The sequence below is a fragment of the Scyliorhinus torazame genome, chromosome 15 (assembly GCF_047496885.1).
Source record: "Scyliorhinus torazame isolate Kashiwa2021f chromosome 15, sScyTor2.1, whole genome shotgun sequence".
NCBI classification, from domain to species: domain Eukaryota; kingdom Metazoa; phylum Chordata; class Chondrichthyes; order Carcharhiniformes; family Scyliorhinidae; genus Scyliorhinus; species Scyliorhinus torazame.
In genome coordinates, this window is record NC_092721.1 from 120,377,183 (window position 1) to 120,393,772 (window position 16,590).

General features: G+C 47.6%; 1 long non-coding RNA gene across 1 annotated transcript in view; it reads left to right on the top strand.

The window, feature by feature from the left end:
* Window positions 1-8,166: 8,166 nt before the first annotated feature.
* LOC140391429 (uncharacterized) overlaps window positions 8,167-16,590 on the top strand; it is a 33,045-nt gene continuing 24,621 nt past the window's right edge. Inside the window, exon 1 of the long non-coding RNA XR_011935062.1 lies at window positions 8,167-8,233. This is a non-coding gene — a long non-coding RNA (uncharacterized lncRNA). The remainder of the gene's footprint in view (window positions 8,234-16,590) is intronic.

The following is a 16,590-nucleotide window of genomic DNA, read 5'->3' on the forward strand; positions in this document are numbered from 1 at the left end:
GTTGGTAAGGTCATCTCGCACATTATAAAACTGCGGGCACTGCCCTTTGAGCCACCCTTCCGCCATGTGGCGCATCACTCGCTGTAGAAGGGGGTCAGTCGCTGTCTCTGCGCGTATGTGGGCCAGACTTGGGTCGTCAGCCGGCAGATTTGCTGCTGTCAGAGTAACGTGTGCCTCAATTTGACATACGAACCCCTCCACATCTGGTGGTGTACTCACTGCTCGGGAGTGCGTGTCCGCCACGATGAGATCCTTCCCCGGAGTGTAGATCAGTTCGAAATCATACCTCCTGAGTTTAAGTAAGATGCGCTGGAGGCGAGGGGTCATGTCATTCAGGTCCTTGTTTATTATGTTGACCAGGGGGCGGTGGTCAGTTTCGACCGTGAATCGTGGAAGACCATACACATAGTCATGGAACTTGTCCAATCCAGTTAACAAGCCCAGGCATTCTTTTTCTATTTGCGCGTAGCGCTGTTCCGTAGGGGTCATGGCTCGTGAGGCATATGCAACCGGGGCCCATGACAACGTGCTATCTTTCTGCAAGAGTACTGCTCCAATACCAGATTGGCTGGCATCCGTTGAGATTTTTGTGGGGCGAGCCGTGTCAAAGAACGCCAACACTGGTGCCGTGACCAGTTTGTGCTTGAGCTCCTCCCATTCCAGCTGGTGCGATTGTTGCCATTGGAATTCTGTTGATTTCTTCACGAGATGGCGCATAGCCGTTGTATGAGAAGCAAGGTTGGGAATGAACTTCCCAAGGAAGTTGACCATGCCCAAGAATCTTAGGACAGCCTTCTTGTCAGCCGGCCGTGGCATGGCTGTGATGGCGCTAATTTTGTCTGCATCGGGACGGACCCCTGATTGTGAGATGTGGTCCCCGAGGAACTTCAGCTCAGTCTGGCCAAAGGCACACTTGGCGCGGTTGAGACGCAGGCCATTTTGTCGTATGCGGGCGAAGGCGCGTCGTAGACGATGCATGTGCTCCTGCGGAGTGGTGGACCAAATGATGATATCGTCCACATATACACGTACCCCTTCGATGCCTTCCATCATCTGCTCCATGATTCGGTGGAAAACCTCAGATGCCGAGATGATGCCAAATGGCATCCGGTTGTAGCAGAATCTGCCGAAAGGGGTGTTAAACGTGCATAGCCTTCGGCTGGCCGGGTCCAATTGGATCTGCCAAAATCCTTTGGACGCATCCAGTTTGGTAAATATTTTGGCTTGGGCCATCTCGCTGGTGATTTCCTCTCGTTTCGGGATGGGATAGTGTTCCCGCATAATGTTGTTATTTAGATCTTTAGGATCTATGCATATGCGGAGCTCGCCAGAGGGCTTTTTTACACAGACCATGGAGCTGACCCATGGCGTGGGCTCCGTGACCCTGGATAGGACCCCTTGGTCCTGAAGAGCCTGCAGCTGCAACTTGAGGCGGTCTTTGAGTGGCGCAGGAACCCTGCGAGATGCGTGAACGACCGGAATGGCGTCCGGTTTGAGGCGAATCTTGTAAGTGTATGGCAATGTCCCCATGCCTTTAAATACCTCCTGGTTGTGAGCAAGGAGGGAATGGAGATTTGCGTGGAACTAAGCATCCAGGAAGTTGGATATCTCATCTGGAGAGAGAGACATAATGCGCTGTACCAGGTGAAGGACCTTACACGCCTGTGCGCCCAGTAACAAATCTTTTGATGAGCCAACAACTTCGAAGGGGAGTGTGGCCGTGTGCGTTTTGTGAGTTATCTGTAGCTGGCAAGAACCCATGGACGGGATGACGTTCCCGTTATAATCAACCATCTTGAGCCGGGATGGCGTGATGGGTGGTTTGACCTTCATGGCCTGAATTCAGAATATGCAATCAGGTTGGCGGATGCGCCGGTGTCCAGACGGAAGGTGACGTGCGATCGGTTGACCGTTAGGGTGGCACTCCACTCATCGGCCGGATTGATGGCATTGACCCTGTTTACATCGATGACGGAAACCCGGAAGGCATCCTGGTCATCTGCATCATTTAGCTGGAAGTCTTGATGCGTGGGCTGGACGGTCCTGACGTGTCTGCGAGGTTGTCGGAGATGTGTAGGATCCATGGGTTGAGCCGCACGACAGTAGGCAGCATAGTGGCCCATCTTGCCACATCGGAGGCACTGTCGGTTTTTAGCAAGACATTGCCCCTTTAAGTGTACAGCTCCACAGTTGCCGCACGTCATGACGTCACGGCGTTCGTTGCGCCACTGCGCATGCGCAGTGCGATCTTGCATTGGGCGCGCCGGCACGGTGCGTCCCTCGATGTTGCCGTTGGTTTTGGCGCGCACAAGCGCGGGTGACCGCGAAAAGCGCGGGAAGCGGCCGCTCTCGTCGGGGCCGCGGGTCGGGACATAATCAATGGCCTGGATGAGTTTGGCGTCGTGGGCCGCCTGGCTTGCCGATTCGACGGCTGGGGACCCCCTCCGTGCCAATTCGGACGCCTGAAATCGGGCAAAACGGCTGGTTGCATTCTCGTGGAGGACACAGGCTTCCACTGCAGACGCTAAGGTGAGGCTGTTGATTTTAAGAAGCTGCTGGCGTAGGCCACTGGAGGCAACGCCAAAAACAATCTGGTCCCTGATCATGGACTCTGAGGTGTTGCCGTAACCGCAGGACTGCGCTAGAATTCGGAGGTGCGTCAAAAAGGGTTGAAAAAGCTCCTCCTTACCTTGCAGGCGTTGCTGAAAGAGATATCTTTCAAAACTTTCATTCACTTCAATATTAAAGTGCTGGTCTCGCTTGAGGATGACTGTGTCATACTTGGATTGGTTTTCACCTTCTTCGAACACCAGTGAGTCGAAGACATCGATGGCGTGCTGACCTGCGTAGGAGAGGAGCCTTGCAATCTTTGTTTCATCCGAGGCACTCTGTTTCTCGTTGGCTCGGATGTACAGGTCGAATTGCTGCTTGAAGAGCTTCCAATTGGTACCAAGGTTCCCCGCGACTTGCAACGGCTGCGGTTTATTGGCGAGGTCCATGTCCAGAATGGCAGGTTAGTCGGCAGGTATCGATCCACTCCTGTACCATGTGGTGTTGGGCGTTCTGACACACAGATAAGCCAACACAGTTGTATTTGGTACAACGCTGTTTTATTCAAACTTACTATCTACAGTTTTGTCTTGATACTCTCTCTGCACGTGGGGACTCCCTGTCTGTGATGTTAAAACAGGTCTTATCGTTGTCCTTGTCCCCAGATCTACTGTCCACCAGGTGTCGTGTTTGTCCTTTTATACTGTCCCTGTCTTTGTCTGTGATTGGTTGTGGTGTTGTGTGTTCTGATTTGTCTGTTGGTGTGTCTATCATGATGTGTGTGTTTGAATATCATGACACTGATGTTCTTCAACAATGTCATTATTCACACATGGGCATAGATTGGATGACAAAGAGAGACAATTATTGTTTGGGTATGAACAATAACATGGAAGATATTGAAAATAAGTGCATGGTATATGCCCTTTACCTACCAACTCAGCATAACACACCATTGATTGCAAATTAAGTTCCTACACACCCTTGATCCAAAATTGCATCTGACCTCTTCCATGTCCATGGCACTGATTTCATTGACATTGCCGACTACTTTCCAAGTACCCCATTATGCAACAATTGTACAATACATCAAGCACACCTGGTGTGCACACTCTTAAGTGCTATTTTCAGTTTATTTGGTGTGCCAAGACCTATAATTCTGGATAACGGTCTGCAATTCAGGATTGCAGGATATGTGTGAGAAGTGAAATATCAACCATTCTACTTCTCTTCATTGCTCTTGATCTAGCAGCCAAGCTGAATGAATGTTTCATGTGGTGAAATTCCTAATTCTCAAATGTAGACGGATCAAGCAACATCTACACATTGCAATGTTACATCTGAGAGTTACACTTTTAAGTGTAACTGTTCCGTCACTGGCAAAGCTGATGTTTGGCAGACCACTGCATACCAATTTATCTCCTCTTACCCATTCTACTCGCTCAGAAACTAGAGAGCAACTTTTAAAACTGCAAGAGATGCTGACCAACTTTCAGAATAAACATGCAGATTCAGAATTGCCAAGTTTACAGTTGGGACAGTTTTACATCTCAGCATCCTATGTGGCCAATCCACCTACCCTGATCATCTTTTAGGTTGTGGGGGTGAGACCCACACAGACACAAGGAGAATGTGCAAACTCCACACAGGCAATGACCCAGAGTTAGGATAGAATCTGGGACCTCGGTGCCGTGAGGCAGCAGTGCTAACCACTGCACTACCGTGCTGCTTTTGTGTTGTACCTAGTTTTACTTCTTTGGAGGGGGAGAAGTATCTTTGAAAAGAAAGAGAGTTGTTACAATATTTCTTTAACTGATATCAGCCACGGCATCACTAGAAGGGAAATGTATCATGTCCAAAGATGTGCGGGTTAGGTGGATTGGCCATGCTAAATTGCCCATAGTGTCCAAAGTTGCCCTTAGTGTTGGGTAGGGTTGCTGGGTTATGTGGATGGGGTGGAGGTGTGGACCTTGGGTGGGATGCTCATTCCAAGAGACGGTGCAGACTCGATGGGCCGAATGGCCTCCTTCTGCACTGTAAATTCTATGACTCTATGACTCTATGTGATCCAATCTTAGTTTCACTTCTGCTTTGAACAGAGCACACACAGAGTTCACATTTCTTCACGTTTTGTACCTAAGTATACATGTTCGCATGTGTCTAGTCTTAACCAATGAACTCACAACATATGTACCCATGACTTATGAGCAATTGGTGCCTGGTATCTTGTACAGCCAATAGCCCAAAGATTACAACATTAGAATAACATGAGAAATTGTGTTCCTCTTTTTTTCTAAAAGTGTATCTTTCTATTTCCTTTAATGTTTCTTTCTGCTCACCTCTACAATTATTTTTCTTCATTCTCCTGCCACACCGGACCATTGCAGGACATCCCTCAACCTATCTTTCTCTCTGTTCAGAAGTGTTTTCTTCTCTCCTAATCCCTACTCTCTCCCTAGGTCATATCATTCTCTCTCTGATACATTGGTGCACCATTAACAGTAGTTGACCATATAGATACACTTATACCTTTTCCACGGCTGGTATATTTGCTATAGATCCGATTATCAAGAAACATGTGCTGAAACATAACGTGCTGAAACATAAACAGAAAATGCTGGAAATACTCAGCAGGTCTGATAGCATCTGTGGAGGGAGAAACAGAGTTCAGGGCGAAATTCTCCAATAATGGGGCTATGTCCCCACGCCCGCAGGAAAACAGGCACGAAGCACTCCGGACTTTCTTCTCAAAAGTCCGGAGTGATTCTCCATTTTTAAGGGGGCTAGCGGGGCCCCGGAGTAGTCGACGCAGCTCTGGCTGCCGATACTTCCAGCCGTGGGTCCGCGTTAGCACCCGGCGGCCGCCTGCGGCGCCGGCCCCGTGCGACATGGCGGACCCACACAGCGGGCCTGCGCTGAAGAGGTAGACCCCCCCCCCCCCATATCGCACTTGCCCATCGAACGGTGACCCCCGATTGCGGGCCTGGCCGTCGTGGGCCCCCCCTCCGGTGACAAATCCCCCCGCCCCCCACCAGGACGGCCACCGCAGCTGGGTGGAACCATACCTGAACCACGCCAGCAGGAACTTGGCCGGTTGTCCGCGGAGAATCACCGCGGGGGCCTGTTTCAACGGCCCCCGACCGGTGCCGCGTCAACCGCGCATGTGCGCCTGGCGGCCATTCTCCGGTCGCCGGAGAATCACGGGAGTGGCATCGGACCCGAGCGCGATTGCAGCGCGGAGGCTTGGAGAACCCCGGCCCATGTTTCAGGTTGTGACTTTTCATCAGAACTGGGAAAAGTTAGACATGCAATTGCTTTTAAGTAGATGAAATGGGGATTTATGGAAAAAATAAAGCAATGTCTGTGAAAATTGGAAGATGGGAAACATTAAATGACAAAGGAGTTGGTGGCACAAAGCCAAAGGGAGTGTTAATAGAACAAATAAAGAAACAAAAGATGGGTCGAGAGGAAGTGTGAATGGCTGAACAATGAACCATTGCCATCTGAAGCAAAAATGGGAAAAAAGTTAAGACTGACATATGCAAAGAAAAGCAGACAAAATGAGGCGGACAGAGGTTATAGTGTGAAATTATTGAATTTAATGTTCAGTCCAGAGCTTTAAAATGCCGAATTAAAAGGTGGAATTCTGTTCCTTGAGCTCGCTTTGAGCTTCACTGGAATATTGCAGTAGGCCAAGACAGACATGTCAGCATAAGAAAAAGATTGAGAATTAACATGACAGGCCACTGAAGGCTCAGGGTCATACTTGTGGGCTGACCATGGATATTCCACTAAACAATCGCCCAATATGCATTTGGTTTCCCCAAAGTAGAGGGGACTACATTATGAGCAGTGCATACAGTAAAGTAAATTGAAAGAAGCGCATGTAAATTATTGCTTGGGGCCTTAGGCAATGAAGAGAAAGGAAGTAAAGGACAGGTGTAAAGGGAAGAGAAGGGAGAGAGCAAAAGTGGGAGGAATGGATCAGGCACGGTCCTGGGCGCTGTCAACACAATTTGGGAAGTCCGCAGTTGAGGAACAAGATATATCAGAGGCGCTGGTATGGAAGGTTGTATCATCAGAACAGATTTGACAGAGACACTGAAACTGGGCAAATGGAATCGAATCCATACAGAGTGTGAGAACATGCAGTTAAGGTAGTTGTGCTAGTCAGTGGACTTATAACGAATGAGGATGTGAGTTGCGTTAAAAGAGAACTTTTTTAATGAGAAAACATATCTGGGCAGACAAAAGAGGTCATGGTGGTGGATGGAAACTGGTTGAATATGTTCATGGAAGGAGTGGCGAGCTAAGGCTATTTGCAGACTTCTTCAAGACAAAAACTGAAAACTTCACTGAAGTAAATGTAAATTGGTAATTGCCAAATAAAATGATAATAACCAGGTCATCTGTTTTTGTGATGTTGATGGAAGGATACATATTGACAAGGATACCAGAATAATTCCCTGCTCTTCTTCAAAATGGAGTCATGGGATCTTTTACATCCACCGAAAAAAGTAAACCAGGCCTCAGATCAACATTTAACCTGAAAGGCAGTACCTCCTCAATACTACACCGGAAGATCATCCTAGATTTCTGTACTCACGTTTATAGAGTGGGACTTAAGCCTACAACCTTTCAAGTCAAAGGTGAGAATGCTACCAAATAAGTCACAGTTGGCACCTAACAAGGCTGATAGTTAACTTAAGACAATAAAATAAAAACAATGGGGTAAATCTTTTCTTTGTGCAATAAAGTAAATTGGTTACTCGTGAGTCTGCAGCCAATCTGACATCTCTCCTGATTTTTACTTCCATTGGGTCAGGATGGACCGCAATGAAAGGTCAAAGCTTGTGTTATGTTGAACGAGTAGAAGTAATTACTTTCCTATTGTGAAGATGTCTGTTCCAGGTGCTTCTTCTAAGCACTCCTACCATTGATCACAAGAAGGGAAATTATTTTATTTCTTAATTAGCATCGGCCAATCATCTTCATGCTATCATACATTTTCTTTCAAAGCTCAAACAGGTTATTTAACAGCCTATTATTTGCTGAAGCAGAAAAGATCCTGCTAATAAACACACATGGAAAATAAAACGAGCAGTGCCAATGAAAAATGTGCTGTGAAATAATGGGGCAAGATGTTTTGTTCAGATGGGCTTTGCGAGCATTTTGTTCTATGGAAGAACATTGCTCCAATTACTGCCAACAATGGAAGGACAGATACAGATAATTTCATTACGACGGCACTAACAGTCTTCTCGTGAATTTGCTTATCTACTCCTTTTTTTCTTGCCCTCAAAGAAACATCACTGCAGAAGGAGGAATAAATAAAGTACTGACTGGCATGAATGTGTCACAAATTGCCACAAACACACTTTGACTCAATGCACTTTTCATTTCTCTTCTCATTAACTGTGTCTTTCTCAAAATGAGAAACTGGGCCTAAAACATAATCAAGTTCACAGATAACAACTGTTGTGACTGCCAGGGCAGTCATCACCTTCCAGCTACCAAGGAATAAATTTAGAAATAAAATGAGTTAAAATAAAATTCACTCTGCTTTCTTTTACTCTGCTCAGATAATTTGAAGACCATCAGGCCCCCAGAAACAATCCATCTCTCTGAAGGGGAAACCAGCCAGTGCCAGTACCAATAAGGCATGTCGGTGGCGTTATCAAGAGTAAGTATAATTACATAGAGGAAAGGCCATCAGAGTGTCTTGGGCTTTGGTATTTTTTCCTGAGGTCTTCATCAATAGTGCTGCCAGAATGTAGAGAATAAGAGCAAAGGAATGAAAATAATATCTTCCAGATTGGTGTGACTGACCTGTAATCTACTGAAAGCACATTATAATTTGAGCGCTGCAGGCGGATTCAATAAAAATTTGCTCTGTCCCAGTTTTTTAAACTGGGAAGGATTAATTCCATGGTGCTGTCTGCCTGTTATTAAATTTACTGTTTTATTTCATGGGCTCATCACCACTACACTGGAATCAAACAAATAGCAATGCTACACAGCAAATGATGAGCACAGAATAAGGAAACAATTACCATTAGCACTGTTTCAGTTTCTGTCTGGCTACATTTTGAACAGTTTCAATCTATTTTTATGTCTGTTATTTCATCTTTTATCCAGAGTATGGCAACCGTTTTCACATTATCTTGGTGTCAGAATTTTAAGACTACTTTTAAGACATTAGTTTCCTATGTACTGTAGACCTGAATTACATGTTGTGTGCCATATTATCAGAATGCTGTTAAATAGATCTCAAAACCAAGTTGCGAGGCGTTCTTTTAGTACATTAATTATCCGCGTGTCTAATACTTAGTGCTCTATCCTGGTGGTGCTTGATATTTCAACATTTGTTTAAATATTCAAATGCAATATGACATCTGTCAATTTGTTTTATTGCACATGTTAATATAACTGCACTTTAATTTTCCAACATCTGCTAGATTAAAAGTTTTGTAGCACATTAAATTTTATTACAAACCCTTTACTCTGACAAACTTGTTTTGGGGTCTTATTTAAAGCCCTATTCATAGGAATGGCAGATAATTTAAGCCTAAATAAATCAATTTTTTTGTTTTCTTTACTACAGATGAATTACATTTAAATCATTGCTTTGCTTCAGTGTCACTCATTTCATTCATTATGTTTTAAAAAATAAACTGAAGGCATGATATGCTCAAAAAGACACCAACAATATAAATATACACAGTTTTTTAAATATTTGTGATTTCCATATTTATCCAGAGTCAGATATAGTGCATATTTTTGCTGAAGTTATTCTAATCCAAGCTATTACCCAGCAGAAATGCTTCATAACTTTTCCTCTTGGGTCTCTATTGTTTTCCAAGCTTAACCAGCTTATTGGAATGCAGGTTGATTGCTCCAGAAAAGAGAATATTAATTTATGACGGGCATATTGACATATGTCCATGAGTCTTATTCCTTTGTCTGGCCAAGGAGTGACTTCAAATATCTGTGATAATTGCAAGCAGAGCAGAAGTGAGCCCGCAGAAGCCAGTTAAAGCAGGCCAGCAAATGAAGTAGGTGGATAGCCAGGCATGGTACAAGAAGCAATCCTGTTGGGGAGCTCCTGTTACGTTTGGCTTCATTAAGAATTTCCACCTAAACCTAAGGGCATGAAGATAGGTGACCAATCCGCCCTCGATGGTTGGCCACTGAAATCTTTTTAAGGATGCATGACTCTGTTTCAGTAATCTTTTTATTTTTAGCACATGCTGTTGAGTTTTCCAAGGTCTTAGGGAAACCTGACTTGTAAAAAGTTGGAAAGGTTGGGTGCAGAAGATTATTGTCTTTTAAGAATTTCTTTTCAGCACTTTCTGGGGACCAGGAGCAGCAGGAATCTTTGCTTTTTCCTGCTGTAACCTCTATTTCTGCATTAGATGATCCAGGGGCCTTTGTATCAAGTCAGGCTGCGGGATATTATGGAAATACCTTTTCAGATACCCGCATCCAAAAGCACATCTCCCTCTTAAGGTGCTGTTGGCTAAAGATAAGTATCAGCTGAATTTCTCACCCTCTCAATTGCCAAGTTGTTCACAGGGAGTGCAGTTGGCACTGGCACCTTACCTGTTAGAAAATTGACATTATCCTCCTGCCAGCTGCATCAAGTGGACAGACAGAATCCCCACCCACTGTCCAGTCAATCTTTGTAAATTACTCCTCACCATGTCTTTTATCACATCTGATTCACCGTGAACAACACCACAGGAAACCCATTAGTATTTCATAAGATTACAAGGAACATCTTAATTTATATCATTGATAAATTGTATGAACAGCAGGCGAAGCAGCAAAAACTGTTGCAGAATTCCACTCATTTCTGTTCTTCCTCTCACCTTTTTCCCCATGTATCATAACTATTTGTTTTCCATTACTGAACAAAATTTGCAATCAACTGCATGAGTCTTAGCCTTTCTGATAATCTTTGTCTGTATATCAAATGTCAATGGATAACTTCAACTGCTGCATTTCCCTAATCAAAGAATTCCCAGAGATTCACAAAGTCCAACTTTCACCACGTGCGTTCTCGGTGCATTGTTTTTCCTACCAGAAACACATACCTGAATACCAAGGGTGTGCTCCCCACAATTCATTAACCATTATTTTTAACCAAAGAAACTTCACGTGGAACCTGCTAAAGTTTTCCCGCTAGGTGTCGCTGGTGGGTAAAGCCAAGTAGTTGCAGCGCACATTCAGGAAATTAAACTCGTGTAAATCCATGTTGAGCAACAAAGCTAATAAGTAGAATACTTCAACATAGCATTTGATTATTTGTTCAGATAGGTTATTCTGACCTTGTTTAGCTCTTTAATGAGTTTACTTTTAAAATATGGGCGACAGTGGTTAGCACTGTTGCTTCACAGCACCAGGGTTTGATTCCCGGCTTGGGTCACTGTCTGTGCGGAGTCTGCACGTTCTCCCCGTGTCTGCGTGGGGTTGCTTCAGGTGCTCCAGTTTCCTCCCACAAGTCCCAAAAGATGTGCTATTAGGTAATTTGGACATTCTGAATTCTCCCTCTTGTGTACCCAAACAAGCGCCGGAATGTGGCGACGAGGGGATTTTCACAGTAACTTCATTGCAGTGTTGATGTAAGCCTACTTGTGACACTAGTAAAGATTATTAAAGATTGCACACAATATGGGCACCAAATATCAAAACATAATTAACAATAATAATTGGCAGGTGATGTGAGGAATGGGAGGGGAGGGTGGCGCAGGTTTAGCGCAGCACACCCGTGGTTCACAGAGGAAGCTGCACATGTGAAATTGTAGTTTCCTTCAGATAGAAGCAATTTTAGTTCCTGTGAATTCCAAATTACAACTCATTCGGTGGAATCTAACCATACTTTTTCAAAGTGTCAGTTCCGGTGACATAGCAGAGAAAATCCTGCCAGCAGCAGCAGCGAGAAATCACGTGGGATATTCAGCCAGTTAAAAAAAATTTCAACCCACATCACTCACCCAGGACAACTTCATCTCTGAAATCAATGGGGAGCTCCATGCAAATGTCTCCCCAGCACTTGCTCCTGATCCATTCGGGGAAGGTGGGGGGGGGGGGGGGTTGTGCTGCCGGGGAGCAAGCTCCAAGATTCTCAGAGGAAGCCCTGACCAAACCCCTGGGTGGTATGAAGTAGAGACAGGATGTCCTATACCTGAATTCCTGCAGATGTCCTTCCACCAAGGTCACCATTCCCGCCTGGGAGACAGTGGCAGACATAGTGAGTACCAGCTCACTACAGAAGAGGACAGGGCAAAAATGTTGCAAGAAGATGAATGACCTTCATGTGGCCAAGATAGGTCTTTCTCCTCACGTCTCCCGCTGCACCCCTTCACACTCCCTTCACACATCCAATGTCATCTCTCATCTAACCACTTCACTGGTTCCCAATACCAATCATGCGGCACTCTCCCACTTAATCAGTTCTTATATTCCCCCAGTAGCCATCTGCACCTGACATCTCCGCTCCCTCTCAAGTCCCACGCAGGCGAGACTTCGTCACCATCTGAACTGGCAGGACTCCCGGCGACACTCTCAACATTTGTCTCATTGCAGGATAAAAATAAGCATAGCTGGCATAAGCAGGGACAGCCGGCCAGAGTCATGCTGAAGCTCAGATGCCTCACGGACTTTGAGGAAAGAGCCCTTGAGTTGGCCGGCAAGGAGCAAAACCGCACCTGGGCAAAGGATGAAGTGAGGGCTGCAGACAAACGTGAGACCCTCTAGGCACACAGTCATTGTTCAAGCCACACATGAGTTAATTTTCTCCCATCAGTCTGCCCCCGGGATGCGCTATTGCCATCTCATTTCCCTTGCAGATCAATCAGACGACCAGCCTCCAACATTTTTGTGCCCTCTGGACAGACGCGAGCAGCTCCAAGAGAGTCAATTTGGAGATAGGCATCAAGGAGGCATCACAGCTGTCACTCACATCCTCCATCAGCGCAGATACTCACACCTTGGTGGGATTAAGGGCCTCTGGGGCACTTACTGGTGAGCACCTCACACCTGGTGATCCATAACAGGCAGAGCCAGAGGGCTGGAGGCTATGTCCTGAAGCCGGCATGGGAACGGTGGCCTTTTCCGACCGAAAATTTGTCGCAAAACAGCCATTGATCCTCCATTTGGCTGGGGGCTAGCAGGAAGGCAGCGTAGAGCTCCCGGCTCTAGCTGCTGATATGGCGCGGAGAATTACCAAGTCCGTGGCCACGCATGCGCACGGCGGCGGTCTGTGCAACATGGTGCCGGCCGAGCGTGGACCCGGCTTGCAAAATAGTGCTCCAATTTGGCAAGCTCGCGAGCTCCGGTCCACCCACCAACAGTGCCCCTACCCCTGCCAAAGTCTCCCGTGCCCGCGGATTGGCCCTCACCTGACTGTGGCGATGGCTGGACTGAATCCGCAGCCACCACGCCGCGTTCCCGATGTTTCCATGAGAGACCCACGCCGTCGGGAACTCGGCTGGTTGGTGGTGGAGCATCGGGGGGGGGCGGGGGGTGCCTGAGGCAACGTCCTGAGACCGTCGATACGGCGTGCGATGTACTCCTAGTGTACTCTGCTTTGGAGGAGGCGGAGCATCGCAAAAGCAGTGCCGCACCCAATTTCGTTGGAAATGTGGATTCTCTGGCCGATCGCTGAACCTGGGGCGTCATTCTCCGCCGGCGGGAGTCTCCGTTTTGCCGGCGCCCGGGGGTTTCCCGACGGCTTGGGGCTGCCCCACAATGGGAAACCCCATTGACCGGCCGGTGTTACGGAGACTCCCGCCGGCCGGTCGGGGCAGAAATGTGGCGGGGCGGGTAGGAGAATTTCGCCCCTGATTTTTTGCATTGTCAACCGGAGAATCCCACCCAGGGATCCGGCACTCAGAGGACTGCCAGAAGGACTCGGTTAGCCTCAGTTGGATGGCATGCACTTTGGTCTAGTCGTCCTAGAGCTGAAGAAACTGCAAAGCAGAGTCGCAAGAATCAGGAAGGGATGACAGCATCCCACCTCAGATTGCAAGACCGGCTGGAGGGGTCCTATCATATAATGTCCGAGGAGGTGGTGCAACCACTCCTACGCAATGAGGCCAACACTGCAAGGGTGCTGTAAGCTGTGGAGATCATGACGCAGGATGTGCACTTCATGGAGGGGTTTCCCCTCCATGGTCCTGCTCATGACCTCCATGGCTGTTGTTATCATAGATTATCATAGAATTTACAGTGCAGAAGGAGGCCGTTCGGCCCATCGAGTCTGCACCGGCTCTTGGAAAGAGCACCCTACCCAAGGTCAACACCTTCACCCTATCCCCATAACCCAGTAACCCCACCCAACACTAAGGGCAATTTTGGACACTAAGGGCAATTTATCATGGCCAATCCACCTAACCCGCACATCTTTGGACTGTGGGAGGAAACCGGAGCACCCGGAGGAAACCCACGCACACATGGGGAGGATGTGCAGATTCCGCACAGACAGTGACCCAAGCCAGAATCAAACCTGAGACCCTGGAGCTGTGAAGCAATTGTGCTGTCCACAATGCTACCGTGCTGCCCACGGTATGAGCTCCATAGTGCAGGGCTTCAACAGGGCATGTTATGAGCTCCATGGTACAGGGCTTCAACTGCATGGTGCAGGCACTAGTGGGAAACCATGAGTGTCAGTGCCAGAGGATGATGGGGCTTCTGAATCTTACTCCAGCTGCCCCTCTATCCCATGGAGGGCCCCCAGGCACTTTCAGGGATCATGGTCGGTAAGAGCGCACCGTGGGCCTTTCCACCCAGGATCCTCTGGGGATGTCCAGCCCATCTGACACCCCCCTCCCTGTGATCAATACACCTCCAGCCTCATGCACCGAGGAGGGCAGCACTGCAACACCCGTGGGGCCCGAATGTAGACACAGAACCTCAAGATCCAGGCTTCCCATGGGTTGTCCGCCAATGTCATCTCAGGCAGCAGGGTGTGGAAGTCAGCACGCAGCCTCAACCTCAGCTGTGGATCCTAGGGAAACACCTAAATGTAGTAGGAGGGTGAGGAAGAGTAAGGAAATCTAGGCACCTAGTTGGATTGGATTGGATTTGATTTATTGTCGTGTGCACCGAGGTGCAGTGAAAAGTATTGTACTGCGTACAGTCCAGACAGATCGTTCCATACATGAAAAACATAGAACATACGATAAATACACAATATAAATACATTGACACAGACATCGGATGAAGCATACGGAGTGTAGTACTACTCAGTAGAGAAGATGTGTGGAGTCAGTTCAGTCCATAAGAGGGTCATTCAGGAGTCTGGTAACAGCGGGGAAGAAGCTGTTTTTGAGCCTGTTGGTGCGTGTTCTCAGACTTTTGCATCTCCTACCTGATAGTAGAAGATTGATAGAGAGAATAACCCAGGTGGGAGGGGTCTTTGATTCTGCTGCCCTCTTTCCCAAGGTGTAGACAGAGTCAATTGATGAAGATGCCAATGGCTGACAAATAGTTGAGAGTTTGCCCACCTTGGATTGGCATTCATTGGAAGACACCTTCACCTCTCTGACTTGCAGGAGTCAGATATATCACTGAGGATGAGAGGAGCATTCCTCTGTCCTCAATGCAAGTCATTTTCATTCTCCTACAGCATGCGGCCAATGGCTTTAGCGCCCTGCACATGAATGTAGGAACCATCACGAGGACCTCCTACATGTACCGCATTAGTGAGTTGATGTTATACCCCTAGTCCTGGTCCTTCCCAAACCAAGATGCTCTAAGGTCATCCTGAGCCCTTCACCCCTTGCGCGCTTTGGCCATCGCTTGAGGTCCTTCCACCCTCTCTTCCTTTGCTTCTTGACTGTCGTTGCCCTCCACCTCATAATGAATGGACCTGCTCCTATTTTATATGCTTCTACTATCCACCTCCTGAGTGGGTACCCTTGATCCCCGAGGAGCCATACTCCACCCTTTTGCTCGTTCAAAGACAGTTGGGATCTGCGAGCGCTGCAAGATGTGATTATAATGGATGCTCCCCAAGAAATGGGCACACACTTGCATGATACATAGCGTGTGGTCACAGGTGATCTGGTCATTGAGGGAATGGCATCCCTTGCAGCTCATGAGTGGCAGCCCATGCCACCATGGAGACCGCAGGACCACATGGATGCAGTCGATGATGCCCTGCACCTAGAGCATGCCTCATAAGTGGGCAAAACCCATGGCCCTGGTGTCCAGGCTTGACTGGCCCCAGTCCAAGTTGATGTACATGAGGGCCCTCGCGAATAGCCCATCTGTGACATCCTCTATGCACTTATGCATGACTGACTTGGAGATGGCACACAGATTACCTGTGAGCCATTGACATGGAAGTCCAGAGCAGCTGTGACTTTCAGGGCCTTAGCTAAAGGGTGACATCCCAATCAATGTGGTGCCAACTCTTTTATCACCTGGCAAAGATAATCCATCGTCCCCCGGGATAGACTGAGTCTTCTTCAGCACAGCAACTCTGACATCTGGAGGTAGGATGTTCGACATTGGAAGACCCTTTGGCTTTAGTGTCTCCAATGAGGGTCCGCCATCTATGTTTCTGCTTCCGGAAGAGCAATGGGCCCAGCCTCCCCCTCATATGCAGGTCGCTGGCCCTGGCCAAGGGCAGCGGTACATCAATGTCACTGCTACTGGTTGATAGCAATTAAAGAATAGCCAACTCAACTGGCTCCATGGTTGTCCAGAATCATAAACTGAAAGGAAGAGAGCATCAAAGTGAGCGCTGAGTATTCTTGATAGTGCACTGACCCTCAGCCCTCCAGGCTTCTGGGACATCCACCCGTGTGCTCCGTCCTCAGTGAGCACCTCTCCACTGCACCTCATTACCTCTCCTTTAACACAATAACCACTTTCCCACCGTTGTTCCTCTCGACTCCACCTGGGTTGAAGCGCGTTGATCCTAGCGAGCCTTAGTGGTACCTAACGCCGGACTACTCTCTCCCCCCCCAACCCAAGTGTTAGTCGATAGGGAAGTTGAATGCATGCATTGGACCAGCATTTTTACCTCAT